The sequence below is a fragment of the Mustela nigripes genome, chromosome 10, assembly GCF_022355385.1.
Source record: "Mustela nigripes isolate SB6536 chromosome 10, MUSNIG.SB6536, whole genome shotgun sequence".
Classification (NCBI taxonomy): Eukaryota; Metazoa; Chordata; class Mammalia; order Carnivora; family Mustelidae; genus Mustela; species Mustela nigripes.
Window position 1 is genome coordinate 31,045,322 of NC_081566.1, and position 21,300 is coordinate 31,066,621.

At 40.2% G+C, this 21,300-nt stretch overlaps 1 protein-coding gene across 4 annotated transcripts in view; it reads right to left on the reverse strand.

Annotated features, from left to right (window-relative positions):
* Positions 1–21,300, reverse strand: part of DISP1 (dispatched RND transporter family member 1) — a 176,287-nt gene that overhangs the window by 152,088 nt on the left and 2,899 nt on the right. The window contains exon 2 of one of the 4 annotated variants that reach the window (XM_059412945.1): positions 924–1,049. The exons of the other annotated variants lie outside the window; for them this stretch is intronic. The gene's annotated coding sequence lies outside the window, so the exon portion shown is untranslated. The remainder of the gene's footprint in view (positions 1–923; positions 1,050–21,300) is intronic. 4 annotated transcript variants of the gene reach the window in all.

The window sequence follows — 21,300 nt, forward strand, 5'->3', positions numbered from 1 at the left end:
GACACGGACTACAGGAAACCCAAAACATCATGTGGCCCTCCAGTATGGGCTTATACAGAGGTCATGTGATCAATGGAGTTTTGGCTCAGACCTGTCTCACATGGGCCCGGGGTCCCCAAATCTATCATGCAGTTATTTCCCCAGTGCCAGAATGCATAACTAGAATACGCGTACTTAGCAGCTGGCAGAATCCGCACATGGGTTCCCTGAACTGTGCAATGAGGGGTTACATGGAAAGGCCAAGTGGAAGCCAGGAGAACTAACGAAGGAAAATAATTCTGATTAGAAGCAATACCACATCCCTACAGGGATTGCCGAGTTTACTCCTACCATCAAGGAGCTGAGAGCTGTGGGGAGAGGGATGCCTACCACATCTCCGTGAAAATCCTACTGGAGAGAAGACAGAAGGATCCTGAAGAACAATGGACCATCTGAAGTTAACCAAATGAGAACTCCAATTATAGCTGCTGCGCTAGATGTTCTCCCACTGCATGGGTGAATACATCCCGCTGGGAGCTGGCAGGCACCTACTGATCTAGCAAATACCCTTTTCCGAAGACCTGTCCAGAAGGCCCTCCAAAAGCAGTTTGCTTTCAGCTGCCAAGGTCTGTGATACATCCTTACTGTCTTACCTCAGGAGCATATCAACTCTCCAGCTGTAAGGCATAACTCAGTTCCCAGAGACCTGGATCTCCTTTCCTTTGCACAGATCTTCCACTGGTCCATTACATTGACATTGATGGCATTGTGGTGACCAGGCCCTACTGAAGGAAAAGTAGGAACTACTCTAGCCTGGCTGGTAAGACACATCGAAGCATGCTGACCACCCATCCTCTCCGAGATGAGGGGAAAATTGTATCTGGTCCCTCCTACAACCCAAGAAACATACTCCTCATTTGGGGGTATGACTCCAGCCCACTTACCCAGTGACTGGAAAAGCTGCTGGTTTGACTGGGGCTGTGCCCCTTGGGTCACGTGATGCAGTGGATCCCATGGCGTCTGAAGTGCCAGTGGCAGATGTGAATGTGTTTGGAGCATCTTGCAGTCCCCTGAAAGTGAGTCACCACAGGCCTTCAGGATTTTGGAGTAAGGACTGGCCATCACCCTCAGACAATTACTCTCCTTTTAAGACATGCTCTTAGCCTGCTAGAGGGCCTTCATAAATATTAAATGCTTGGCTATGGGCCCCAAATTACCATAAGACCTGAGCAGCCCATCCCACCAAACGCACAGCTTGGCCTGCACAGCCACACTCCATCATCAAATGTACATGATGCATACATGGTCAGGCCCAAGCAGGCCCCGAAAGCATAAGAAAGACAGATGAAGTAGCCCAAACACCCATGGCCCTCACTCCTGCTGCTCTGCCTTTTCTCTCCCCGCCTGCACCTACAGCTTCATGGGGAGTTCCTTATGACTTCCTAGCAGATGGAGACTCAAGCCTGTCTACAGACAGGTTGCCTGACAAGCAGGCACTGCCAGAAATGACACTAGCCCTCCTCCTCTGGGGCATGGCTCAAGGACAACAGTGAAGGGAAAGCCTCTCAGTGGACAGACTCGGAGCAGTGCATCTGGCTGTGCACTATGCTTGGAAGAAGAAATGACCAGACATTCAACTCTAACAATTCGTGGGCTGTAGCCAGTTGTTTGGCTGGATGGTCAGGGCCATGGGAGAAAGAGAATCAGAAAACTGGGAACAAAGAAACCTGGGAAAGACGAATGTAGCCAGACCTCTCTAAATGGGCAAAATGTATGAAGATCTCTGGGTTCCATGTGAATACTCACCAAGGGTAACTTTAGCAGAGGAGGATTTTAACAATCAAGTGCCTAAGACAATCTGTTCTGTGGCTATCAGTTAGCCTCTTTCACCAGCAACCCCCAGGTTAACTGGCAAGCTCATGAAGGTATTCGTGGTGGCAATGCTAGAGGATATGCATGGGCTCAGGAACACACATTTCCACTCACCAAGGCTGACATGGCTACAGCCATCACTGAATGTCCAATCTGCCAGCTATAGGGAACAAAACTGAGCCCCTAATATGGCACAATTCCCCAGGACACTAGGCCATTTCCATTATGGGAGAGTCAGCATTGTATCCTTACTGGAATGAACACCCTTGGATATTGATTTCCCTTCCTTAAACACAAGGGTTCTGCCAAAACTACCACCCGTGGATTATAAAATACCTTATCCACCATCATGGTATTTTGCATTGCTTTTGATCAAGGAACTTACCTCAGAGGAAAAGACCTGAAGGAGCTAGCTTGATACAACAGTGGAATGGCAATAAAAATAAACTACATGGTGTATGTCAAGGACAACAGTATTTTTCATACTTGCTTGATTTGTCCACAAGAAAAATAATTTTAAATGACGGCTAATCTTGTTTAGTGTCTCACAAAATTTTCAGGAGCAATTCAGACATTATTGTTAAGAACAAGTGAAGTAATGTAAGTGGGATTAAAGTTTATAAATGAGCTATTTAAAACAATCATTATGTTTTATAACATGTCTACATAAGAAGTTTCCAGAATTTTCTTGGAAAAAACTTAGCTATACTAAGTTAAGTTAAATGATGGAAAGTTGTACTTAAAGGAGGCATATGCCTCTAGAAATTGGAAGTAGTGTATTCATAAATTTACTAGTATACTAAAGATGGTTAATATGTGGCAGACAGTTCATAGTTGTCTATTCCTTAGTTTTCACTGAAAATTAAGGTTACTAAAGATTAAAAATTCTTATCGACTATGTAAATGAAACTACTAAAAAGAATATAGATGATGAAGAAGAAAAATATACAAAGTATGCAAGGAAAATAAGATGTGTTTATGGTAAGAAAAAGTATACAAGGTATAAAGGATTATGATTTTGTTGAGAGAGAGTAATTTGTCCTAATACAGGATACAACTGGCTGTTCTAGAAAGAGAAAAAGGAAAATAGGACAAAAACGGAGTAGATACTTTATTTATTTTGTGTTTATTTATTTATTGTGTATTCAAGTTGCTAAGATTAAATAGACTAATTTGTTAGTCAAAAAAAAAAAAAAAAAAAAAAGATGGGGGTACCTGGGTGGCTCAGTCAGTTAGGCGTAGGACTTCTGATTTTGGCTCAGGTCATGATCTCAGGGTTGTGAGACTGAGCCATGCATCAGTCTCCACACTCAGCAGGGAGCCTGCTTGAGATTCTCTTTCTCCCTCTCCCTCTGCCCCTCTATATGAGTGCTCACTCTCTCTCTCAAATAAATAAATCTTAAAAAAAAAAAAGATGAACCTTAATATCAGAAGTATATTGATGTAAAAGTAGAATGACAGATTTTCTTGGATTATTGGTCTGCTTTCATTAAGAAACCAAAAAAAGATTGGTTCCCAGGAAGATTACTTAAAAGATAACAAAGTTTTGTGTGTTATCAGAATGATTTCCTAGGCTTCATGTTGTCTTTATCGGGTCCTTGATTACTTAAGAAAACCAAACCTTCTCAATATTAAAAGAACTAAGGGTTTTAAGAACTTTTTTTGGTCACTTTGGTTAAATAGATAATCACGTATTATAATGATCCATGGTACTATTTAATCAAATATTCAAATCTTTTGACATTTTGACAAGCTTTCCAAAATCAAATTCAAAATAAAGTCTTTTTTAACTAAACTAGCTTTGTTATTTTAAAGAGGGTCCCTGGAAAATCTCAAAGGATTTGTTTCTCACTTTGTGAGAAATATTAAACTAATGAAGTTTAATCAAATAAACTCCATGGGAAGCGTTGTCAAATAAATGATAACTTTCGGTTTTATTTGTATGGATACATGCCATTAATATAAGTATTTCAGAACTGTATGAAGTTCACAGAAATTTTCAGTACTCTTTATGTTCATGATGTTTTGAGCAAATTAACATTTCCAATTTTTCTCCCACCTTCCTGCCTTGGAAGCAGTGAGAACCCAAACTGTCCTTTTCTTGAAGCTCTGCAAGCTGAGGATAGTTGATTTGATTTAAACATCTGAGAAATCGCCCCAACAGATCACATGTGAGCAACCTTCCTGCCTGCAGCCATGTGGGCCACTCGGAAAGTTCACTGAAACATGTGGTGACCCCAGAGACATTCAAATTGCAAACCAGGAAAATCTGTCAGATTGTCTCTGCCTGTCCTCACTCTACCATCTCCAAATGGTAGACATCTAGACATCTTAACTGCCTGCTTTCTGGACTCAACATCTAGACATCTTAACTGCCTGCTTTCTGGACTCAAAAATGGAGTTTAGAGTTTGTTCTAAACATTAATCTTTGTTTTTCTTTTATCTCTAGAAAAATGTCTTCTTCAATGCCTGACTGCTCATACCACAGAGAAGTCTACTGTAGGTTAGGGTATCTACTCCCACCTATATACTACCACCTCCTGAAATGAGACACAACTGTTTGACAGGACTGACCACTTCCCAGGACAGAAACTGGTTCCGTGGGTTGTGGGACAGTCTACCAACTCAGGGTTTGGACTATGAAATTTCTTGGAAAAGTTTCACATGGTGGAATGACAAGGTTCAGGACGTGCTACCCCAGAATACAGCACCTTGGCATATTGAATATTATAAACTGAAGGAATATGAGAAATAGCACATGCAGGAAGGACTACCTAAACTTCCCCTGAAGTAGGTCATAAGGCCCTCGAATGAGGTGTCCTCCCTGAGGGAGGGAGGGAAGGAGGATACTTCTCTCTAAAGATGGAGGGACACCAAAAAGACTCTGTTTTCCTCTGTTTGCTACTCTTAACTCATACTCCTTTTTTTCCTATCATATTTTTCATTTTCCCTCTACTTTTGATGAAACCCAGGATAAAAATTGGTTTTAAGCATTTTTTTATCTTCATTTCCTTCTGAAGCCTCTGTACATAAAATTTGTATTAAATAAAATTTGTATGCTTTCTTTCAAAAGTCTTCTGCTATAGAGAACTTAGAAAGGAAATTGGTATTTTCTCCTCTACAATAAAGCACCAGATGACTTCCCAAAAACAAAAACAAAAACAAAACAAAACAAAAAAAACCACTTCTGAATACTCCCCCTTCTGGTGGCTTATATTGACTGTCCTCTTGAGGAAGAAAGAGAAAAGTCTGAAAACAGATCTTTTAGTGGAGCATTAAGTATTGTTTTACCTTGAATCTTATTCTGAGATAAACAGGAGCCAAGAATTACTTAATCTGAGCATCGACTACCATGTGTAAGCTCAGGTAGGAGCAAATACTCTTAAGAATATTTATAATATTGGGGCACCTGGGTGGCTCAGTGGGTTAAAGCTTTGGCCTTTGGCTCAGGTCATGATCCCAGGTCCTGGGATTGAGCCCCGCATTGGGCTCTCTGCTCAGCAGGGAGCCTGCTTCCCCCTCTCCCTCTGCCTGCCTCTCTGCCTACTTGTGATCTCTTTCTGTCAAAAAAAAACAAAAAACAAAAAACAAAACAAAACAAAACAAAAAACTTACTTGTATTGGAATTTTGCGAAGTTCTGAGGATTTACCTTCTTCAAGGGCCTCCGTAATCTTCAAAGAGATGATAACTGAGAACTCATCAGTTCTCTTCAGATTTTAGGCTCAAGAACAGTTTTTTTAATTAATAGAAATTAGATAAGAGAAATTGTCCTTGTATCTGTTTTAACTCATGTTTTTAAGTGAAGAAATCATGCATTATCAAAAATGGTGTCTGTTCTATTTTTCATCTAATCTCCTTATTTAGCAATAAATATTAGGAGGGCATGTAGAAGTAGAAAATAATTTTAGAGCAGTGTTTCCTAGATTCTTCTTTCCTTCATATAATCTTACAATGTGAGTACCTACATAAGATATGTGTTTTCCTTTGTTCACTAAACATTGTTAAATACCATTTTAACAGGAAAGATGATTAATCCATATTTTTATTTTTTACTTGGTTAAGGTTAACATTTTATCAAGTTATTATTTCTGTAGCAGGCGGTGTTAATTCAATGATGCTGGCAGGAGCTTTCAGTTTGTGCTAAGAAAAAAGATGAGCATTTGAAGGGAAACAATTGCTTGCTTTTAAGTGTGATGTTGAGTAATGACTAAGTGCATTCATTTGCACAGTCAGTATAACCTCCAGAAAGATTTTTCCATGCCTTTTCCTCAAGTGGATCATGTGATCTGGTGTTTATCTTACAAACCACGTAATGTGACCATGAAATCAATCAGTTGTTTCAAAGGTCTCTTTGCAAGCAGATTTTATTTTTTTATTCTGGGAGGGGGTGGTATCAGGTTATTGCAATGAAGCCTGTACAGTCTATGTGTATATACTGGAAACTTTTCTCCCCTTGCCTTCACGTTCTTTACAGTGACTCTCAATGCACAGATTTCTACACTAGTTTTTAGTTCTCTTCTCCAAACAGTCCCTGCCAGCAAAGAGTTAGCTTTGTGCTAAGGCGAACAGGCCATTATGTTTTTAAAAATTAAACAGTGTATATGGCATTTTGTAGCTGTCTTTTATAGATAGATGACAAAAAGTCAATGCCTGTGAGATTGTAACTTCTGCTCTTTCTTCTTTATTTTAGGGGTGATGGGGAAGGAGCTAATCTCTAAAGAATGGTGAAGTCTGTGAAGAACCTGCAGAGATTGTTATGGTAGCACATGGAATTGATGGATCTTCTGGATTTCTACACCTGCAATGTTCTCAACGTAGGTTTCCTCTAAAAACTGTCTGTGGGTCTTTTTTTCTTCTGCAGGACATGTGTACACATTTGTTGTACAGGACCTGTAATGTGCTGGCCTTAGACTGTGCTAATGTGAAATGCTTCTCAGATGATTTTCTTAAAAATTGGGTTGTTTTAACATTGAATGTCAGCATTATTATTTGATGAGTGCTACCTCTCCATTATACATACATACACATGTGAAATTACGAATGAGGCAGTGACGTGTGAAATACATGGCTAGTATTTTGGGAGCAGTGAGTTTATTTTTGGATAAAAAACTTATTCTCAAATCTATTTAACAAATACATGCATGCCAATTGTCTATGACATGTAAAGATCAATGTCTGATGCTGCCTAGAATTTAGAAACAGCTATACATTCTCATCCCTGTCTTCAATGACCCACATCCTGTACTTGATAGGTATAAGTGCTGTAGTGATTCAGAAGAGATCATCACGGACAATGAGATTAGAGAAAACTTGGGACATAATGAACTGGGTTTCAGGATTTGTTTTTAGGCTAAATTTGTATTTTGCTTTTATATTATAGATTTCAGAGAGTGCAGGACATGACGTTCTGTTAAATAGTAGGCAGTAACTCAAAAGACACGTATCAGTTGTCAGAGCAGCTTCACTGACCAAAAGATAACTTCAGATTTTGAAAAGGTCATTATTCTTTATTTGGGTTATATTTGTATCCTGGACATAGATAATAATCTTCTCAAACTAAATTAGAGCCATCTAGACTAGAAGATACACCAATCATGTCATACTCTCTCTATCTGGAGTTATCATCTCCAGTCCACCTTTGGTAATACTACTGATTTTAATTTTCCAATCCTGACAACCACTACTATGCTATATGAAGTGGACAATGGGGATAAGTTGTTGTCTTGCAAATATTTGAAAACTTTTCCCAGGAGCACCTAGGTGACACAGTTAGTTAAGCAACCGACTCGATTTTGGCTCAGTTCATGATCTCAGGGTCATGAGATCAAGCTCTGCACTGACTGTGGAGCCTGCCTGTGATTCTCTCTCCCTCTCCTCACCTGCGCTCTCTCTCTCATTAAAAAAAAATAAATAAAATAAAAAATAAAATAAAGACACTTTTAAAATATCCCATCAGGTTTCAGACAGAACAAAGAATGAAAATTCCTGGCAACACCCTAAAATTCCCCCAACGCCCACTTTTTTTTGTTTTTGTTTTTTTTTCTAAACCAAAGGTATACCTATTTCAAGTGACTCCAAACTGATGAGCCTTTTATGACTTAAAACCAATGAGCCTTTTATGGCTCAAACATGGACACAACCAGGCTTCCCCAAAGAGGCTGCAGAAGATATAGACCTCTCAAGATCTAGAGCCACCCCCAAAGACAGCCAAAAGAAAGAGTAAGACAACACCCCTGAGAAGTAACAATAGTGGGGAGGACATTAGCCAAAAATGGGGTGCCACAATCCTGGGAACCCCAACCTGCATCTGGCCAACTGTACACACAAGTCCAATAACTCATATGCCCCAGCAGGGAGAAAGGCAAGCCAGGCTTTCAGGACACAAGGAGACAGACAGGAGATGGAGGAGAACAGCTGTCCCTGGGAGGGAGAAGATCCGTACTCACCTGGTTACCCAAAACCAAATTCATGAGAGTCACAATTCAAAGATCTGATTTTAACAACTATTTTTCTCTTGCTAATCTGAACTTGGAAAGGAAGGGAAAAAGAAAACTATTTCCTTCCTTTCTTTAGTGTAGACTGGGCACTACAGACAGAGATGTGGGACAGCTGACTGTGGCAAGAAGTCTTACCTTTCCTGGGCTTTTGTCAGTTTTCCCAAGATTCCATCTGCAGACTATGGATTGAGTGGGGTGCCCCAGCCATGCCCTCATGGTCACCAGAAACTATAGGGGAGGAAAATATCTTTTCTCTCTCCCTTCTAAAAGTTGACTGGCTCTCTGTAACAGAAGACAGAGTAATAAGAGAAAAGCATATCAATTTATATAACATAAATATGTGACAGAAGGACCTTCAGAAGGAAATTAAGACCAAAGAAATGTTTTGATACTAGATATAACAAGGAATAGAGTCATGGAAAAATGTGATGAGATAAAGAAGTAGTAAAATGGGGACACTTAGCAAGGACTATTCTTTAAATTCCCCTTGGCATTACTCCATCAGAGATAAGGATGATCCTTTCCTCTGGGTTTAGTGAGGGCACCTCTCATATGTGGGTGTTATGACCTGTTTCGGGGGAAGGTCAGAAAATCCTTCCTATACCTGCCATTTCTCAAATTCCTTCAGCTTAAAATATTCAACATGCCAAAGTGCCATATTTTGGGGTAGCATGTCCTGAACCCCATCATTCTCTTTCAAACAAGTTGTTTCTGGGGCACCTGGCTGGCTGAAACAAGTTATTTCTTATGACTCTCAATGGAAGAGTTTTGCCTGTTAGTAAGAATGGGTATATAAGTCCTCCCCAACCCCAGATTCAATGCAAAACACTTCAATCAAGCACACAACAATGTGGACTTCTTTGACAGTGCAAACCCAATGGCTGGAGATTCCCTAAAAATGCTGTATTATATATTTTTGAACTATTTTTTAAATGTATGGCAGAGCCAGCTATAAAGACAGAGAAATGTTCTAAGGCAGAAATGGTAAGAAAGCACAAATCTAGAGGTGAGTTAGTTCTGAAACCAGCATGTCCTAGGCACATGTGCACAGTCCTGGTGGCTAGCACTTAAAGTGGGGAGAGGAGAAGCGATAGGAAACAGGATAACAGGAGGTGCAACAGGGGAGCCTAAGCAAAGTGTAGAGTCAGAGCACAGCCCCTCCCACAGAAAGCCCTAAAGGGGGGATACATTATTTCTTTTTAAGATTTTATTTATTTCTTTGACAGAGATCACAAGCAGGCAGAGAGGCAGGCAGAGAGAGAGGAAGGGAAGCAAGCTCCCTGCCAAGCAGAGAGCCCGATGTGGGGCTTGATCCCAGGACCCTGGGATCATGAACTGAGCCGAAGGCAGTGGCCCAACCCACTGAGCCACCCAGGCGCCCCAAGGGGGTATAAATTAAAAATAATTCATCTTCCTGTCAATAGGTACAAAAAATTGAACAAAAGAAGAAAAAAAAGATAAATGCATATGGGTAAATCTAAATACTGTATTATTTCGGGGGTTAAAAGATCAAGTCCCGGGATGCCTGGGTGGCTCAGTCAGTTAAGCATCTGCCTTTGGCTCGGGTCATGATACCAGGGTCCTGGGATCAAGTCCTGCACAAGTCCCACATTAGGCTCCTTGCTCAGTGGGACATTTAGTGCTCCCTCTGCTGCTCCCCCTGCTTGTGACTTGCATATGCTCTCTCTCTCTCTCACAAATAAATAAAATGTTAAAAAAAAAAAAAATCAAGTCCCAGAACCCACAATACCAATAAAAATAGTTTGTATCAGAAAAAGACTGATCTTGGATGCCTCAGTCAGTTTAGTGTCTGCCTTCGGCTCAAGTCATGATCCCAGCCAGGTCCTGGGATTGAGTCCTGCATTGGGCTCCCTGCTCAGTGGGGAATCTGATTTTCTTTCCGCCCCCCGCCCCCAGCCCCAGCTCATGCTCTCTCTAAAATAAAGTCTTTGAAAAAAATTATGTTATCTCATCGATACGTAACTTATTTCAGTTAATTAAAATTTGTCAAAATTCAGAATTGAGCATATAATCCCAAAATACAATAAATAATATCTGTTGTATAAAGATTATTTTGTGAATTTAGAAACTGATCCAAAAATCAGAATGTTCAGTAAAGCTTAGTAAGTCAAGTGTTTCCCAATGATAGTGTTATAAAGGTTGACTCCAAGGACAAAAGAAAGTGAAAAACTCTTTGTTTGACAACCCACATATGGATTATCCGTGTGCTCATCCCATCCCCACTTTAAATTGTCCATGGCCAATTTTAAATTCTGAGTAGACTTTTTTCTCTTCTACACAGGACACTTCCAGAACTTCCCCATCTGTACATTTTAGAGAACAGAAATTTATTTCCATGCCTAAGATAAACTTCAAATGACAGATCTGCCCCTAAACTCCAATATAACCCAAAATACAGTATGAATGCTTTAACTTTTTGTTTCTCCCAGTACAAAGGTTTGGCTACCAACTTGAAAGCAGTATGTCACAGAGTCAACAAGGTTACATAGTCCTCTCACCTGAAATAAAAGCTGAACTGTTTTTGCAAGACACCAACTAGCAACCACTAAAACTAAAGAAGAAAGTTCTATTTGACTAGAAATGTAAAATCCCACATGTACACACAGACTCTGATAGGGCACATGGACTTCCGGGAGTAGGAAGCTTCAACGGAACTGGATGATGTCTACACCTGAAGGCGTCAGAGCTTGCTGTCCCGCAGAGTAGTTAAGGGCTGTGGCCCTGAGGTTAGGATACCCAGATTTGGATCCCAGCCCTGATGACGGTTTAACACAGATAAGCTATTTAGCGTCCATATAGACCAGTCTCCATCTGGGAGGCAGGCACAACAGCCCTTAACAGGACTGCAGTAAGGATTAAATTAGATATGACAGATGTAAAAGCCCTCAGCATAAAAATCACACGGTAAATATTCCATAACTGTGAGCTAGCTATGGAATTATTATCCTGTTTCTAATATTATTTTACAATGCCACACTACCAGAAATGTCAAAAAGCACCTCAAGCAGTGGCTAAATAAATTATAATTTTGTCACTCCCTGATAAGAAACAATGCAAATGCCCACCATATAGCATTCCACAAACACAGTAACTAGATCCAATGCCAAGCAGCCACATATTAAATCATTAAAAATTATTAAGACATCACAGTGGAGACTCATCTGCTCACTCAAACCCAAAGAACTGATCACTAATAATCAAGTCACAGTATTGAGGGACTGACAAAAATTTTCTACAATATGCTGCTGCAGTGACCTTGAGGGGGCAACCATAAAAAAACCCCAATAAAGTCAAAAAGAATCAAGAACCATACAAAGTATGCTATGACCACAGCACTCTGATATGCCAGCCTCACAGCCTGGGCAGCTGGGGGCCAGCAGGCGCTAACGGGAGGCTCTTCACAACAGCTGAGTTCTCTCGTGTTCCATGGGAACAAGTACCCATAGCAGATAATTCTAGAAGTCTGGTTTGTGTTTGACACTGACAGCCTAAGAAAACCTTAGCAGTCTCAGGGAAAGTAACACCTATGCCCCAAACCTACAACTCGGGGATGAAAAGAAAAGACTGAAGAAAAACTGAATTCTTACACCACCCCGGGGGCCGAAACTATTTGAGACCCAACTGTGAACTGGCAGCTACCACCATCAGTATCACCTGCACCAGTTCCTAGAGCAGGAATCTAAGAACCGCTTACCCGTAGCCCCTAATTCACTCTTCATTTCAAAGCAGGCTTTTTGTCTCAGTTTAAAAAGATCGAGAATGTCTAAAATTCTCTTTGCAGCAAATGGAAATGCATTCATCATTACTCCCCATTATCCTTTTCAGCTGGCAATAACATGTGGTTATAAAGCAGAAAAACAAGAGTCTGGGCGGTGTTGTCAAAGCTCAGATTCCAGCCCTGCCCTGTAGCCGGCTGTAATATGAGAAAGTTCCTGCTTCACATTCCAAAAGAAATTCATTCTTCTGTGATCAGCCCTCTACTTTAACTGCCTCCTTTCTTTGTGTCATTGTTTTTATCCACGTGCAGCAAATATTTTGTAAGCATTTACTAAACTACTTTAAGCTAGAAGCTACATTATGGCACCATCCTTGAAAGAAAGAGTTATCCATAATACCCTGATTGCATTTCATGCAAGTTTAAAGTGGAACACTACTGTGAGTGCGTGGATATTAAGAACAATTCTAGAAGCAACATGCTGCTTATACTCTCTAGGAAGTGCCTGAGGGTAGACGCCAAATTTAAGGCTCTTTTGAAACACAGCGGAAAACAGTGTACAATCAAAAGCAGATAAGCTTTAGAATTTTAGTTCCACTGTCTGTGTTACAAATTTAGACAAATTACTTGATCTCTCCAAACTTCGGTTTCCTCACCATAAAAGGGAAATATAAATATCTACCTTAAATAAGGTTATTGCGAGGGCTGAATACAATGTCTCCTAAATGCCCTGTGCAGTGCCCAGTATGTAGCATATGATCAATAAATAGAAGCCAGTGTTATTAGAGACATTTTCAACAAGAGGAACACATGTAGTGGTGACTTACACTTTGGGGTGGAAAAAATTCATTATATCAACAGAACTTATTATTACTGTTCTAAAAAGAACAAGTGAAATCATAAGCTTCACAGGAGAACCTGTAACTCAATACCATAAATTAGGAGCACTTAACTTATGGCAAGGTGGAAGACAGGAACCTACAAATTAAGAAGTGAGTTAGGTACATTTCATAAAAAGAGTATTTAAACAACAACAACAAAAAAATGTAATGAGATTTTGGAGGAAGGACCTGAAGAAGGAAGAAAGTCATGAAGCAGCTATACTGATATGTCAAGTTGAGAAAGCCCTACCTCTCCCCATTATCATTTCTCCTCTTCTGACTCCTCTAGGGAAGAAACATGTTCTTCAGAAACTGGGAGTCCAAAATAAGGAAGTCTGAAGAGACCAGGTAAACAAGCAATCTCTACATATTAAACCATGTACTAATGCTCAAGGCTGATAGGTTTTTGTTTGGTTCTGCAAATTTCACTTTAAAATCCATATACAATTTAAATAGTGTACCTTAGGAGCAGGTCTATTGATCATCCACACCTTCCTCTGAATTAACATAATCAAATAATTAAGGAAAATTTCACTGGGAGGAGAGGTTAAGGTACTAGAGGGAGAGAGAAATGGGTGATACAGCAGAGCAGGGAACAAAAGAGCCTTAAGGGTTCCAGAGAGACCTATACTCAACAGATGTCCAAGTACCAGCAAGGCTCCTTAGAATGAAACTGAACACTCCAGGTTACTCTGTTCTGAACACGAGGGAAACGGCTCCCGGGTCTGGTTCAGAAATAATCACATTGTACAGTTGGAGCCTCATGTCTAGTCATCTCAAATTTTATCCCATACACAAAAAAAATCTGTTAGACTACTGCCGAGTCTATATCCAGAAATGGTTTTATATCTTAAGATGCAATTATTGGAGAAAATGTCTTTTTAAGGCAGTCCTCTTTGGAGAAGGTATCCACTAAAATACTACATTTTGTTTTCTACTCAAAACCTGAAGGAAATAACCCTTTGAAGAGGAAAGGGAGAAGCTGCTTCAAAATCCTGCACCTTCACTCCCCTTTCCAACTGTATCTTCCTAGTTATAGTCCAAAGGGCAAAAAAAAAAAAAAAAAAAAAAAAAAGTAATAAAATTGGAAATAATGCCATAGTTAAGTATACTGTTTCAATTTGATGAAATGAAATCTGCAATTGAAATACAACCCCCCAAAAAAGGGCAGAGCTTATTCAGAAGGACCAAGCCTGTTGACCACAGAGATGAAGTAGCACTATCTATGGTCAGAGATGTGCCCCTGCCTGGAGATATTAAAGCTGAAGTAAGAAACCACATTGAACAGCTGTGGGCTGGCACGAAGTAGCTGGAGTGAGCATAAGCGAAGGGGAGAAAGAAGAAGAATCTCTAGTGACAGCTTCTGATTAAGACTCTCAGCCAGCAGCCAGGATACAGTATATAAACGCTACCATTTTTAGTACTACGAGCGCCAGGCATTATGCAAATGAGTGCATGGTGTACATCATCTCCTTTACTCCCTCTACTGGCTATGTGCAGTGGGTATTAATATGCTTATTTTGCAGGTAAGGAAGAAAACGTGGACGATGCCTAAACCCTTGCAACCTTCTAAAGGACCCATTTACTTCCTACAATGTTTTCACAATGCCCCACAGAACCCTTAAAATTCCCTCTTGGAAGGATTTCCAAACTCCACCCTGTGCTTTCTCAGACAACACTTGAGTTCCAACAGCTCCTATTTCTCTACTAACCTCCTCAGGAAAGAAAGCTCTCCCAAGCAACTTCTTCCGAACCACACATTCTCCCCGACTTGAGAGCCTCTGGAATATCCCCTGGGAATCATCCCATGGCTAGCTTGTACTTCCCTGTGAAATCTCTCTAGGTCCCAGGGGTATCCCATGTTACTGTGGCCCTAAGCAGATATGCTATCCACCTGTGCACACCATGGGACACACCCACTTCTCTCTGCCCACCCTTCCCCCAGTGTCACCAAGTGGCCTAAATATCATCTCCATTCTCTGGACTATCAATTCATACTCAATCCCTTAAGTAATGACTCAAAATCACCCTCTCTTCAGAAAAGCCCTTTACTTCTCTGGAATCACTCTCATCACAGAACCATACTGGATTGAAAATCAGATCCGGCTTCTAATGATGGTTCTTTGACTCACTGTGTTACCTGGACAAAATCATCCACCTTCCTGGGACTGGTTTCTCAACCACAAATGAGGAGAATTTGATGAAATAAGCTCAAAACTAATTCCCACCGCTTAAGAATTTTTTTTATGCAAAAAGGCTAGTAACAACTTATAAAAAAAGAGTTATAAAATTCTTAAATTATTCAGGGTACTCCAAATTTTAAAAATTAATACACAATATATAAAAACTATGAAAAACAGAACTTTTACATTTCAAAGGGTGACAAGGTTGATTTAATTGTCCATTTTCTATTCTTTATTTGACACATGAATGAAGACCCAGGTAATCCATTGGAAGCTACTGGTCTATGAATATAGACATTATCCTCATCAGTACTCAGTACCCAGTATTTTTTTTATATATTTTTAATTTATTTATTCGACAGACAGAGATCACAAGTAGGCAGAGAGGCAGGCAGAGAGATGGGGAAGCAGGCTCCCTGGAGAGCAGAGAGCCTGATACGGGGCTCGATCCCAGGACTCCGAGATCATGACCTGAGCCGAAGGCAGAGGCTTTAACCCACTGAACCACCCAGGCGCCCCTACTACCCAGTATTTTAACATACCAAATATGTTTCAAGAACTGTGAAAGTTGGTCTTATAGTCAACCTGGTTGGAAGGTATTTTGTAGATGTGGTTAATATTTCTTCAAGAAGCTGACTTTATATAAAGGAGATTACCCACAATTGTGTGGGTAGGACTCATCTACTTAGCTGTAGGCTTAAGAACAAAAACTGAGGTTTCCCAGAGAAGGAATATCTGCCTCAAGTCTGACAGCATCAATGCTTGCCTGACGTTCCAGCCTGTCAGCCTGCCCTACAAATTCTGGACTTACTAATCCCTACAACTTCATGAGCTAATTCCTTCAAATAAATCTCTTTTTTTAAACATTTTATTTTTTTAAGATATTATTTTTTTATTTGACAGACAGAGATCATAAGGAGGCGGAGAGGCAGGCAGAGAAAGGGAAAGGAGGAAGCAGGCCCCCTACTGAGCAGAGAGCCCAATGTGGGGCTCAATCCCAGAACCCCGAGATCATGACCCGAGCCGAAGGCAGAGGCCTAACCCACTGAGCCACCCAGGCGCCCCCAAATAAATCTCTTTTGAAACAAACACACATATATATACTGGCTCTGTTTCTCTGGGGAGCCCAAGACACCAACATACTCAGACTAAGACTGGTATTTTTTTTCCTTTTTGTTTGTTTTTTAAAGATTTTATTTATTTAACAGAGAGAGACACAGGAAGAGAGGGAAAACAAGCAGGGGGAGTGGAAAAGGGAGAAGCAGGCTCCCCGCTGAGCACAGAGCCCAATATGAAGCTCGATACCAGGACCCTGGGATCATGACCAGAGCAGAACGCAGACACTTAATGACTGAGCCACCCAGGTGCCCCTTTTTTTTTTTTTTTTTAAATAAGGGTTAACAGATGTCTGTTTCTTGCAACCTCTTCTTTAAAATATAAAAGCATTTTTTAAATGTTAAAGTATTTTAAATAAGTGCTCAGAAGGTTATTTTTAAGTTAGTACTTCCTGCACAATGCCAACAAACTAGCAATACCACTATCACTGTGCTTTTCTTTACTAAAATACATAGGAGGGAAAAGAACAGTGATATTTCCTACATGGAATTTTTAAGCTCCAAAACTGATTTACGAAGACTGTGAGATTCTATTTTTTTTTTTTTCTCATTGTCATGGCTTTGAAAGTATTTCCTCACTACCCGTTAGTGTAACATCACTGTGGGGAAAGTCAACCATCAGCTCAATCTCAAACACTGAGGAACCATACCAAATAGAGGTAGACTTTGTCCTACTTGGTGACATTTGCAAAATCAAGCTGAGTATTCTCCAGCTCTAATTTTTATTGTTGATCCCTCAACAGGTGAATCTTCAACTACTAAGGATCTAAGAATCACACACTTAGTGACAGCAGTTCACACACTGGTGCCATTCAAACAACATTATGATACATGATAACTAGAAACTTGTTCTGTAAAGAGGCCAGTAGTGTTTAGGCCTTGCAGGCCATAAAGTCTCTATGGCCACCACTCACACCTCTGCTGGTGTCGCTCCAAAGCAGTCAATGACAATCCAGAAATGGATAAGCATATCTGTGTTCCAACACAACTTTACCTACTAACATAGGCCATTGTTAGCGGGGTGGGTGGGGGGGTGTACTTTGCTGACCCCTGCCATATACTCAGAAAATCACCCAGCTGTTAAAGTCCCTGGAGATCACAACATCCCACTTGATGCCAAAATGCCTATAGTTACATCCCTGACAAACAGGTATCTGGTCTCTGTTTAAGTCCCAGTGACTGTCCTGCTCAGGGTAGTTCCCATAATTAGACTCTTCTCCAAGCTAGACAGTGTTTCTCCATGAGGGACACCAAGATTTTAGGATGGGATATTTTCTTGTTGTGTCGGACTGCCCAAAGCACTGTGGGTCATTATGCACCCCTGATTCCTAAACACTAAATGCTAACTACACACACATACATCCCTCACTGTGACAAACAAATACTTTCCCACAGATTTCCAAATCCCCTTGGGTGGAGGTGTTGGCACCCAGTGGGTCAAGATGCACTGAATTGTATCAGCAATGGGAGTATGTGGTAGGCGTCCTTTGCAGCCATTCCTCCTTCAACCTACAGCAGATAGAATAAATCACAGTATTCTTTAATACCAAGCGTGGACTCTGTCTCACATTTTTAACAGTGTTCAAGAATGAATCAGAATCATGATGTTAGCACATATGTGTTGTCCCTAATCTAAAAAGAGTTCTGTATACACACTCTGAAGACAAACTGGCTTCCTCTGATTTTATAAGGCCGAAACATAATACGGTTTAATTTTAAAACCTATGGGGCTTTGTTAAAGTTTGGTTTTGAGAATGGCTGAGGGGCACTGAAGACACCGAGGGCCACTGAAGGTGGACCGAGGTTAGGAGTGCAAGACACGCAGCAGCCCTGGGCACAGCTCAGTTCCGCACCATGAGGTCATCCTGCGTCCTGTCTGAGTGGCAAATAACCCACCAGAAACATATGTGGACAGAAAACCATGCTCCCGATGAGGAGCATGAGCTATGTAGCTATCACCAATCCAAAGCCAGCCCTGACTCCACAAAAGCTTGAAGAGCTAACTATTATAAATGTAAAAGACAAAGCTTAAAGGATAAGCATGTAAGAAAACGGAGACCAAAATAGATCACTACAGGCTCAAATGCTGAACCTCTGAGACCCAGGCAGGATCAAATTTAACAGGAATAAACGTAAAGTCCTGTGGTTCAGTTAAAAAAATAGTTGCACAGGTACGGGGGCCAGACTAACAGATTTCCCATGAAAATTTGGGGGGCTTTGACTTACTAAATGCTTAATATAAGAGCAGGATGTGTCTTCTTAAATGTTAATGTCATTTTGGACTTCAATAATATTGAACATGCAGTAATAGAACCTTACAGTAAGTAATGGTCCCGCCATTTGCTGCCTTAATCTGATATCTAAAATAGTGCAGACAATTATGGAAGCCATATTTTTAAGATACAGCCAACCTAGTGCAGCTAGAATAGTATGATCAGGACGGTAAGAGATCTAGGTAGAGATAATATTTAACCTGAGAAGACACATTTATCCTTAAATACGTGACAAATTTTTACATTTCAAAGAGAAAATAGACCTATGTTGCTCTGGATGATATAACTAAAACAAATAGATAAGAACCACAATAGGTAATTTGGATCTATTATAAGTAAAAAAATAATCTTATAACTAGAGCCTCCCAACAATGAACCAAGGCTGATTAGAAAAATGTGAACACCTTGTTACTCTAAGTTTTCCTGCAAGGGCCATAAAAAAATCCCTTCCCATAAATCCCAGGAAGGGAAGGGTCATGAAAGTATCCAAATTAGGTAGAAGACTAGATTAAATGACTACTACCATCTACTCTAATCCTGAAATGATATTATTTTAAGTGCAGAAGAAAAGATTAAGTAGAGTCAGTGCTTTCTTCTCTTAACACCAAGTTCAGTTGGTGAAAAGGGAGAACAAGAAAGCCAAATACATCCAAAAATATGTGATATAGAAGGACCTAAAAGCGAGATGCAGTAGAACAGGTGACTCAGGATAAAGGGTATGTGGATTTGAGGTCAGAAGACCAGGGGTTGCATCCTAGATCGAACACAGCCTCATTCCAGAGGATATCGGGTAAGTGACTGACTGAATCTTTCTACAGCTCTCTGACATGGGATACTACCTGTCCTGCCCTAAGGACCAAATGACTAGATAAGAGAAGCACTCTATAAATAACTTACACATAAATGATCAGTCATTCATTATTCTACTTAGAGTCTTCCAAGCTCTGCTCATTGCACTTTAAAAAGGATATGAAAAACCTGGGATCTTGAAACCAACCAACATAAGGTCCTGTGAACAGACTAAAGACATAGAAAGAATATTTTTAGGTACAAATCCTAAAGGTATAAAAATAGTCTTACTTGAGGGATTAACAAGGTATTTATTACAAAATAGGCCAAATGTCCTTAAGAAGGATACTGTTCAGCTGTTTTCAATAACCAAGGACTAGAGATTAAGAGGAGGCAGATTTGGGGCACCCAGGTGTCTCAGTCAGTTGAGTGTCTTGGTTTGACTGAGCCAAAATCCTCTTGGTTTTGCCTCAAGTCATGATCTCAGGGTCCTGAGATCAAGTGGGCAGCAGCTCCTTGCTCAGCAGAGAGTCTGCTTGAAGATTCTCTCCCTCTGCTCCTTCCTCCATGCATGCTCTCTCTCTCTCAATTAAATAAAATAAATCTTAAAAAAAAAAAAAAAGAGGCAGACTTGAATGAATGTAAGCAAGATCAGGTATGTCTAAGAAAAACATTTACGTGCTTGTTTTGAGATCAAATGAAAATGTATAAGCCACAAAGCAACAAACAGACATAGGAATTATAATCCCAGTTCAGGATGATAAGACCTTGGAAGAGGCTACAGAGGTCTAGAAATCAAAGCGCACTGGTCATGGACTAGCCAACATTCACCACCCTTCAATGAGGCACATCAGAGTGTCTACCAACATACTTTCTAGCACTAGCATTGGGTGAATTAGAGCCAATAAATTAACTATTTGTTAGGAAAGAAACATAAAGTTAGCAGTTCTATTCAGAAGTATATTTTACATGAGCCTTCTACTGGGGGGACCTGGTTGGCTTGGTCAGAAAAGCACGTGACTCCTGATTTCGGGGTCATGAGTTTAAGCTCATGTTGGGGGTAGAGTTTACTTAAAAAAAGAAAAAGTGTTCTTTTTCTCAAGTGATATAGCAAATGGGGTAAATGGGGTAAAATGTTAATAGGTAAATCCAAATAAAAAGTATACAAGTGGTTCCTTGTACTATTTTTATTTTTGCAACACTATTCAATCACTGTGGAAGAGTCACCACTTAAGTTTAAAATATTGGGTCTTGACTCTGATAGTCCTTATCTGCATAGTAGTTAGCTCTTATGATAAAGTCTAGAACTTGATAATGCATCACTTCCTAGAATCTGCCCTACCTCCTCCACTTTAATTAAGACAAATCTATTCAAATATACTGCCTGGCGTTCTCATCAATCTCCTCGCTTTCTTCTTCTAGATATTGAAAATAAACACCAACGCTAAAATAAACCTCGGTATTTATTTTTTTCATTCACATTTCAACCCTTCCTTCAAGCTTTTCCATGATTCCTAATTACCACGTAAACTTTTGACTTCAAGAGCCTCTGCCAGGTCATTCTCAAGGAGGTGAGAGAAGTAGGAGGGAATCCCTCTTTCTGCCCCCTGCAGGTGATAAAGGACTTATTGTAGGGTACTTTAAAACGATGATAAAGCCACCTAAGTCTTTCTGCTTTTATTATCACCAAGCACCGGCAATTCTAACAATGTCAGGGCTAAGATACTCCCAACCACCAGAGACCGCTCCCACCATCACCTCTTAACACATCAACGGTAATGGTTGCTTCCCCCACATCTTTTATTTTAGTTTTTCTTTTCATTAGGATCTCAAATTAAAGCAAACCAACAAAGAAAAGTAGTAAAAGAGCAAAGACTAATGGCAATCAGAGTATGTTCTAGAATATCTCCGACTGTATCACTTTAATAGGAAAGTTCGTGTATAATTTATTGTGATGCCTCAACTCTAAGCAAA